The following is a 10441-nucleotide window of genomic DNA, read 5'->3' as shown; positions in this document are numbered from 1 at the left end:
AGTGTCTATTTGACATAGAGCTTTCTTTCCTCCCATATTTGCTAGGCGACCCCCCTAAAAGATGAAGACCTATGCATTGAGTTTTCACTCATTTTTTTAAAGAGATGCCAAATTTCATCTTTATTTCTTTCTATTTAGCTTCTGCCACAGGAAGCATCAACAATGCCCTTACTAGCATCGGAAAAACTTGAAACGAAACATTAAACTAATTGCCACTGAAAAATGTCATGATGTGGACACTTCCGTAGCAAGTCATTCAAACGTTCCCATGCTTTATGAAGAGGTTCTCTTTTTTTTTGTGCAAATTCACGAACGGAAGTTCTCATTGAATCTGTTCGACTTGTGGGATGGTACTTTTTTAGGAACTCTTGTTGCAATTGTGCCCAAAAGGTGATTGTATTTGACCGCAAGTTGTTGAACCAATATTTAGCTTTATCCCGAAGAGTGAAAGGGAAAAGCTTTATTTTTAGGACTTCTTCCGGAACATCCATGATTTTCAAGGTGGAACAAACTTCCAAGAACTCATCTAAATGTTTATAAGGCTTTTCATTGCTCAACCTATAGAAAAGGGGGGCATATCTTAATGGTGGAAGCCTTAATCTCATAATGATGAGCACGAAAATTTGGCAATTGAATGTAAGTGGGTGCATTATATTAATTTGGAGTATAACGATCCCTAAAAACCAGTGGAGGATTGAGAGGAGGATATGGCATTTGACCTTAATGATGGTATGTCATTTGACTTGTTAAGGGTATGCCATTTGAATATATTGTTGTTGTTGCTCACCAATTGGGGGAACAACATTTGGCCTTGGCATCCCTAGATTAGGTTGTTGCACCACATGATTAACTGGTCGTGGCATTCCTAAGGGTGGATGCACACCTTGAGGATCCACAATATGAACTTATTGTGGGTGATGCACACCTTTATGATCCACATAACCAAGATCTTTAATGTGATCTACAATTAGATCTATTGGGTCTTCCATTAAAGGTGATGAAAGATCAAAATTTTTAGGATGACTATCCCTAGTACTACCTCTTAAACGTCGAAGAGAAACTTCGAGATTTTGATTTACAGGAGCAAGAGGACGATTAAGTGATCTACAACCATGCATGCACTAGAATAAGTCAACACACAAACACTTCAATTTTTCAACCTCCACATACGATGTTCCCAAACTCCTCAATAATATTAATGCACTTAAAACAAATAAATGCCTCCACACGAGCCGATGCCTTCTACAAGAAGGTATGTTTGGACTTAAAAATCAAACAATTCAAATTAAGCCCTAATTGGGCTGTCCAAAGCATGCAAGATGGTAAATAATTAAAGTACAAAAATCAAAGAGAAACTTACAAATGGTCCTTAAGCAACGTCAAAAAATTTTCAATTGTTTCAAAGTCCAGCGTTTGCTTCACTTTACTTTAAGTACCTAATTGACAAATATCAGATGAGAAAATAAAATTAAAATGGCTTTAAAGTAAACAATCAATAAAGAACTAATGTCTAATTCAATTCTTTAAAACAGTTAGATCCCCAGCAACGGCGCTAAAACTATGATTCGACCGAGCGTGTGCATAAAATAATGCACGACACTTTAGGTTTAAAAATAATGTTAAGTGGGCATCATATTTTAGAAATGTTTTAAGGTAGCTTAGGATGCTTCTTGAGTCTCATTTTGACATAGACGTTAGGTGGCATGAACTCCTTTGATATGTTTCACCTTAAGGTGATAAAATTGTAAAATACTAGGTTGATGCATGCTCATCTCCTACGAGTAGCTTTATGTTACTCACCCCTACGATACTGGGGCATATTTCAGGTACAGGACTCAAGACTTGAAGATTTCATTGCCTTGGATTGTTTGGTAGCTTTATGTATCAAACTTGTATTCTTTGATTTTATGTATGTAAAGTGTATATAAATACACTCCTTTTAATGCATTTTACATGTATGACATGAGGCCAAGGGCCATTAACTTGAAAGGTTACAAGTATGTTTCCTCTAAAACTCAAGTATTGCCATTGTAGCTTATTTACGAGAAATGGAGACTTTGTATGCTAAAACTTGTTAATGGAATGTAAAGAGGCTTTAGGCCATGTTGGTACATCTATTTTATTATATTGCATGCACTTGCATACTCACTTTGGCAAATAACACCATCCTTAATGAAACAAAAACTCTAAGTAGCATTTTTAGGGAGTTTTACCCTATTCTGTTCCAGGGGCATTTCGGGTATTTCACAATGCATTTTTTTCATTTTTCCTTTCAAGTCACGTAGAAAACTCAATTTTGAGGGGGGTTTCTTCTTTGTGTTTTTTCAGAAAATTCTATCTTGGCCCTCAAAAATCTATTTTTTTCCGAAAAATCATTGCTGCCAGGTTTTTGCCGACTTTAGTGCAAATGTACTTGGTACTATTCATCGACTTTTTTTTGAAAAGTGTGACGACCGATCTGAAACTTCCGGGGTCTTGTGGGTGTATTTTAAGATTGCATTTTCAATTTAGGCAATTTAAAAACCTTCCGAAGCCCCATTTCCTTTCTTTGGGCAGTAGCTTGAAACAAATTTCAACTTCTAGACCTGATTTTCTTGAGGGTAATTTGGGCATTTTACAATGCATTTTTTTGGTTTCCATTCACGAGTCGGGTAGAAAACTTGCTTTTAGGGGGGGTTTCTTCTTTGAGTTTTTCCAAAAAAGTCCGTTTAGATACCCGTTTTTACTCTCAGTTGCAGCAGTAGTGGGTTGATGGTACTGTAGCTGTCATAGCCTTCGTCGGGCCGCCGCGACGTCGATTTTGTTTTTGACCTTTCTCCCTCATCCGGACTCCAAATCAAGTGAATTTTTTTTTTAAATTGATTAATTTTTCATTGTCTATCCAACGGTGTACTTAGTTACACTCGAATATTTCTGGATAATTACCAGTTTACCCTTTTAGCTTTATTGCTCCTTTTTCTTTGTTTTGTCGTTTCTCCTTCGTCCGGACTCCGAATCATGCGATTCTTGAGTCCATCTTGATTAGTTTTTTGTTGTCTTCCAAGTGGTGTGCTCGATAGCACTTGAATCCATTTTTTTTGCAAAATAACCACTTTGCCCCTAGGTTCCTTTTTGTCCGTTTTTGAAACGACACTTCCGCATTTGTTTTCCTTTGGGTTCTGTGACCTCATTGAGAGTCACATTGATGTCTTAGAGACGCATTGTATCTCTAGCGACCGTTATTTCACCTTTCGCTTCCATATTTCGGATCCGTTATCGAGTCATCTTTTGGTCATCACTGACGCACTGGGTTTACAAAACTTGGGCCGTCACATGAATAGTAGGCAACATGCAAAACGCACATATAGTGGGCATGAGTACCTAGACCTACTAGGGTCCACAATTACACTATATCTAGCTACACATCCCTGGCAATATACGCACCCTAACCACTGATTCTGAGACTCAACCTCATACCATAACATTTACTATAAATATATAATGTCCATCATATCCAAATAAAAATAAAACTATCCAAGTATTATTTTAATAATATGTCATCCAAACCTGACACAAATAAGTAGGACTTAACTTTATGGTTAATCCATTCCCTTATAAATATAAATAGGTTAGACTTAACTATTCCATTAATCAATTCCTATTATGCCTCCATCCCATAATAGTGCATTTAATCTATCATATAGCCAATTAAAGATTTCCAATCCAAAGATGATTCCAATAATGTAACTACATCTAATCATCCAATTAAACATGATATAAATCATAATATATATCTTTTGCATTTAATTAAGCAAACACAGCAATTTTAAATAGCATGCATTTAATTTATATTATAAGAAATTAACATGCATCTCAATTGAAATTGTATAACTCTTTAATCTGATTAAATACATTTAAATCCACACACTTGATTAAAATAATTTAATCCAACCATATTTAATTAATTACCCTTCTAATTCAATTAAATTCCATATCTAACATATCAACTTTAAATCATGCTTTTTAATTCCTCCATAAATCTAATTTAACAATTTAAAATCATTAAAACCAATTAAACAATTTATATACACACATAGTATACAAAACTCCAAGAAACCCCGTTCCAGGCCATGTCGGTCGACCAAAATCCCCTACCGATCTACCAACAGCCCTCTTCTAGTCGGTCGATCAAATCCTCCTATCGGTCGGCCGATGGCCCTTCTTCTGTCGACCGAACCCTTATGTCGGTCGGCCGAACCCTGTGTTGTTCATCGTCTTCTTTGGCGAGCTTCCACCCTTGAACCTCCATTGTTGGAACTTCAAGGTTCCAATTTAACCTCCCAGAACGTCCCAACAATTCCAAAACAGTTCATACACATAATTTAAACATTGTAGAACATAAATCGTGCATTAATTTGTCCAAAACACAAAGCATATATACAAGCCCATTACATATACAGATACACTGTAATTTTATATTTAATATGCAAATTGATTCAATAAATTTACTTAAATCCATCTAGAATTAATCTAGCTTACATAGGCTATGAAACAAAGAAGAAGAGAAAAAAAGAACTTACCTTTAACAATTTGAAAAAAAAAAAAAAAAAAAAAAATGAAAGAGGAAGAAGTTTTTTTTTTTTTTCCTTCTTTCTTTCTCTAAACTCTCTGCCTTTTTCTTCCAAAATATATCACGTATATATTTTAGCCCGCTTCTGCAGACCTATAGTTATATATTTATAAGCTAAATAAAATAACCCTAATCATTTTCCCAATCCAAGTCAACTTAATAAAGAAAATAATAAAATTAAAATATGAAAAAGGTACCTAAAATATGTTACGTATATAATCTATGTATATCCTTATTATACAAATATAAAAATATATACATCAGATTATTAATACTAAGTTACAATAATATTAATTAATTAATTACTTTCCTTTTATCTATATATATGAAACTATCCATGGGTAACTAAAAATATATTTCGTATATAATCTATGTATATCCTTATTATACAAATATAAATATATATATATATATATATATATATATAATTATTCATGGGTAATTATCCTTACCCATTAAACCTCCTATCCAAGTAGTCCATGTGACCCAATTGGTTAGTCCATTACTACTAACCATATCCATAAAATAAAATAAATATTTAATTATTTAATCTACAATTAATTACAAATAAACAAACACATCAATTAAATCAACTAATTCAAATAATATTCAAGCACATACTTTCAATTAATCAGTTAAGTCAAATAAAACATTTAAGCAAATAAAATATTTAATTGACCAATTCAATTAAACACGTAATCAAATTACCAAATAATCAAGTAAATAAATAAAAATGCAATTAAAACATTTAAAATAATACCTAGACTATCCTTTTAAAATTAAGGGTATTACACTAAATGAGATCTAAATACACAAAGCAAGTATACAATTTCAAGTATACTAATTGAGATTTAAATACACAAGCAAGTTTACAAGTTCAAGTGTACTAAATGAGATTTAAATACACAAAACAAGCACCAAATCACAAGCTACAAGTAATCCATGATTAACAACTTGGAATTGAATGTGAAATCAAATTGTGGAGAAACTAGGACATGTGGTCACTAGACCAAGCAAGTTGTTCCGAGTAATTACGACCCACAAGGTACTACCTAGTGCGCACTATATGTTGTAGGGAGTTCTCTATCTCCCGTACTAGAGCTGAGCCCTAGCCGTAGCACATCTTATGTCCTTACTAGCTTTCCAAAATCAACAAGGTCAAAACTTATACACAAATAAATAATGCAAGAAATCACGTTCCATATACATGTAAGGTTGAAGCCACACAAACCATATCCTAAAGTTCCAAGTTTAAATGGCATACGAAATGTCACTACTTCAATATGTGATTTGTACATAAAACAAAAATATCATACAACAACCAAATCAAGTTACCGTCCTAAGCCACAAGTACTAAATATGCTACAATTTAGTAACAAACTTTCAAAGTAAACAATTGTGATATTCTAAATAAACAATATACCTATACAAGATATATTTAAACAAGCTATACTAGACAATGATATCATATACCATGCTAAGCCAAATTATCATCATAGGAAGTCACAAGTACTAATTTTACAACAAGTTAGTAACATGCTCACAAGGTAATTAAAAGTATTATTCTACAAGAGTATGTCATCTCAACATGAAATATCTCTAGAATCGAGCAACTTAGTAAATGAGATAATTTACTTACGACAACATATACATGCTTCCAAGGCCTTCAATAAGCTACAATTCCACATGTCATTACTTATCATGATATCTCCACACAATATATATATATATATATATATATATATATATATATATATATATATATATAAGCTAGGCATGCTTTAAATCATGAAACAAGCTATACAATATATATATCAAACATGTTTTTAAATCATTAAACCCTAATCAATTCAAAGGTTTCCTATCTGTATACAAGACTATGATTTAGCAAGCATGTAAACAATATATATTAAGCCCCCAAAACACTAAAACACTTAGGATATAAACATATAACAACCCCTTACCTCAATTTAAGATGAAATCTCAAAAGCCACCAAAACAGAACCTTTCCGAATACGAAGCCACTTCGGGGTTACGACGAGGACAACGAGGGGAACGACAAACCCTTTTACGGCAACACAAAAATCCAAACCTGAGCCAAATCCTGAACTCAAAAAATGGCCAAAACGAGATTCCAATCAGTTGGAATCGAAAGCCTTACCGAGGCCAAACTTAAAGCCTTCATCGGCCGAGGGAGAATCCAAGAGAAAAGAGATCAAATGGATGAAAAATAGAAAAAGGAAGAAGAGGGGAGAAGGGCGGCAGCCATGGGAAGGGGGTGAGAAATCTGATATTTCTCTCTCCTACCCCTATTTATAGAAATCCCAAAAAGTGCCCTGAACGAGTCCCGCTCAGCCCCGAAAAGTAAACCTATCCAGACAAGCTCAAACGGAAAAAGTCCGTGACCAAAAAGTACCGTCATGACAAAAAATGAATAACAGAAGAAACAATGTCAAAAATCGAGTGCCGTACAGAAAGATATGCCCTGATCAATTTCGGCGGCAATCGGGTTCAAAAACCCTAAAATTGGGGAAAATGACTGGAAGATAATTCTAAGAGTACATGACTCGATGAAATGTGAAAATGAATCCAGTACAAGGATCCAAGCCCAAAAGAGACACCTTGCAATTAACTTTCATTAATTACACAAAGGCCCCTACGCAAAAAGATAATTGCACAAGTGACCCAAATTAAAATATCTTTCAAAAGATACTTTCTTAAAAACCCCTAAATCAAAATATCTTCAAAAGACATTTATAAAAAACACCCTAAGAAATGGAAATGTTTCTGAAGAATCCTTTCATCCACGCCCCTGCGGGAAAAAGAAACAACCAGCGAGTTTTTCTCCAAAAGTAAAGCTAAGCGTTCGAGGAAACCAAATGGATTGAAAGCACGTGAGCTCAAAAATCTACTCCGAACACAAAAAGTGAGGTTACGCGAAAGAAAATATCAACGGAAAAAAAAATCCATAAAAATGGGAAAAAGGAAGAAATGAAAATGACCAGGTCATTACATAAACAAATAACTACAAATCATCACTTAGCATTTAAACAAATCAATTCATATCAATAATTAATTAAAAAAATATTTAAGCACATAAATTAATTTAAACAAATAATTTAATTAAAAACACAAACAAATAGTCACGTAATCAAATAAATCATTTAATCAATTAAAAATTCAATAAAACAATAAATTAAATACTGAGACTATCCTTTTAAAATTAGGGGTATTACATTCTTCCCCTCTAACAAAAGGAATTCCATCCTCGGAATTCGCCCTTACCTTCTTCCATAATTTCTGGAAACTGTGAGCAAATGACATCCTCTCGTTCCTAAGTAAACTTAGCCTCATTATGATGGCTCCACTGGACACGTACCAAAGGTATAACCTTGTTGCGAAGAATTTGATCCTTACGGTCTATAAAATGACACGGTGGCTCCACATATGTTACATCCGGCTGTAACTCAATGTCACCAACATCAATATGCTGATAACAATCCTCATCTCGCAAAAATTTTTGTAACATGGAAACATGAAACACATTGTGGACATGATGTAAATGGTCCGGAAGTGCTAAGTGATAAGCTATAGCTCCAACTCAATCCGTAATCATAAAAGGACTGACAAATCGCTGTGACAACTTCCCTTTCTTTCCAAAACGCATTACTCCCTTCATAGGAAACACTTTGAGTAAAACCTGATCTCCAACCTAAAACTCCAATGTATGAGTACGACGATCTGCATAATGGTGTGGTTCAAAGGTCATAACACACCAAATTGCATATAAAAGTGTGGCCAAGTTTAAATTTATAAAGTGTCACTACTACCTCTAACTGCTAATATAGCTAGGGTGAGTAGGGATCGTCCCAAGGGATTGGAGGCAATGTTAATATGGAAACAAGGTCGAAATAGTCGGTCGAGTGATCAAAAAATTGTTTGATTGGTTAATTAAACTACAATATAAATAAATTCAATACTAAACAACTAAAGTAAATAAAGGGTAGAGAACAAGAGAGAGAGGTCTTGGGATCTAGAGGTTACCACTAAACATCACCATTATAGACACTCAATGCGTAATGAATGAGGGAAAACATGTGTTGCAATATAAAGAGGTGTGATTGATTGAATCAACAAGCATAGATGGCTAATTAAGCATATAATGTCTAGACAACCTAGTGAATAGCACAACATATCAAACTAAGCCATTATTCCTTCCTTTAAGCTCACAATCAACACACTAACAAGTTAGAGAATTATACTACTTGCATTCATAAATATAGAACATCAAACAATAAGCATGGGTTATCCTCATATATAAGAAAATAAAGCAACTACACTACATCTAGGCTAAGGGCATGCAAATTAAACTACTTAAACTAAGGTAGAGGCACAATCCATCAAGAAATGAGTATGAACCATCAAACAAATCACAAAAGCATTCTATTTAAGCACTATACCTTGATAATCTCTAGATTCATAGCATCAATACACATAGACATACATCAATATCACAAAACTAAGAGATAAACACATGAACATCTATTCTAGCATACACAGACATATGAATAGAATGAAATGATCAATTGGAAGTATTAATCAACACAAATCATTGTAAAAACAAGATTCATATATATAAATCAAATGTAAAGACAAGATTACAACACAAATCCCCTCAAAAAACAAAACATCAAGGTCTAGAAGGCATGCTTAGGGCTAACTCTAGTCCTAAGAAGATGTTCAGCCACTCATTGATGTAATTATCCAACCCTCAAGGGCCATCTCCATGGTAGGAATGATCTTCTTCTTGATGGAAACCCTAGAAAAATAAAAGAACTCTCAAATAGTGTATGTCTCCCTAATCTCTAGCCTCCTCTACAAGATAATATATGATATGAGATATGTGAGTTATGATGAGATATATTGAGATATGTGAGTTATGATGAGATATATTGAGATATGATGATATAATGGCTCAAAATCCTTATATAGGTAGCTCAAGTGTCACACCCAATGGTCAGGTCTTGTGCACTAGGGTCCCCTCAATTATTGCACCACGAGCCATCTTTTAATGAGCTAGACTCTATTTTATTTCAGACTTGAGGAGGTTCAATCAATCGAATTTAGATGAGATCGATCTAACTCTGGCAAGATCCATCGAAGTTAGGCCAGATCGATTAATCCTTGACGGCGCCTTTTTGGAATAAGACAAATCTGAGATATTTTTGGGATATTTTGGGAAAAAGACAAAAGTGGTAGGTGGGGATAAGATCAAGGAAGTTCAATCGATCTGAAAAAAGTTGGATCGATCGAAGATGCAAATTCTTGAGGATAAGGACAAATGGGTTTGATCCATCTTGGTGAGGCTGGATCGATCAATATGAGATTGATCGAAAATATGTCTGATTGATCGAAGCTTGCTGTTTTCCACCACTTTGCTCCATTCTTCCATTCAGCTTAAGATTACTTCTTTTATACTCTAATTTGGCTGAATTGACTTATTTTGGGGATAAGCACCTGAAAAGGGCAATAACATGAAATTAATCTAAAATGGGAAAATAAGATAGATAAAGGTCTTAGAATACTCGAGCTTAAGAGATTTAAATGCGCACTTTTCAGCGCTCATCACACCCCCAAACTTAAATATTGCTAATCCTTAGCAATGAACTACAAAGTAAAGGAATGAAATGAACGACTATACAACTATGAACTAGAAAGCAATAAATGGATAACACCACTTTCGGGGACAATAAGGACAGATCTGAGATATTTTGGGGAAAGAGACAAAAGTGGTAAGTAGGGTGGTACAAAAGGATAAGATGAAATCTTTTC

At 34.2% G+C, this 10441-nt stretch overlaps 1 non-coding gene across 1 annotated transcript; it reads left to right on the top strand.

The window, feature by feature from the left end:
• The first annotated feature begins 222 nt into the window (after nt 1–222).
• Nucleotides 223–333, top strand: LOC132310633 (small nucleolar RNA R71). The gene has a single exon (XR_009482658.1). It is a non-coding gene; the product is annotated as a small nucleolar RNA R71 (small nucleolar RNA).
• Nucleotides 334–10441: the final 10108 nt, after the last annotated feature.

Source organism: Cornus florida, unplaced genomic scaffold (assembly GCF_030987335.1).
Source record: "Cornus florida cultivar Cherokee Brave unplaced genomic scaffold, ASM3098733v1 CherokeeBrave_3.0.0_Hap2_Chr05, whole genome shotgun sequence".
In the NCBI taxonomy this organism is placed as follows: Eukaryota; Viridiplantae; Streptophyta; class Magnoliopsida; order Cornales; family Cornaceae; genus Cornus; species Cornus florida.
This window is presented reverse-complemented; position numbering and strand designations above follow the sequence as displayed.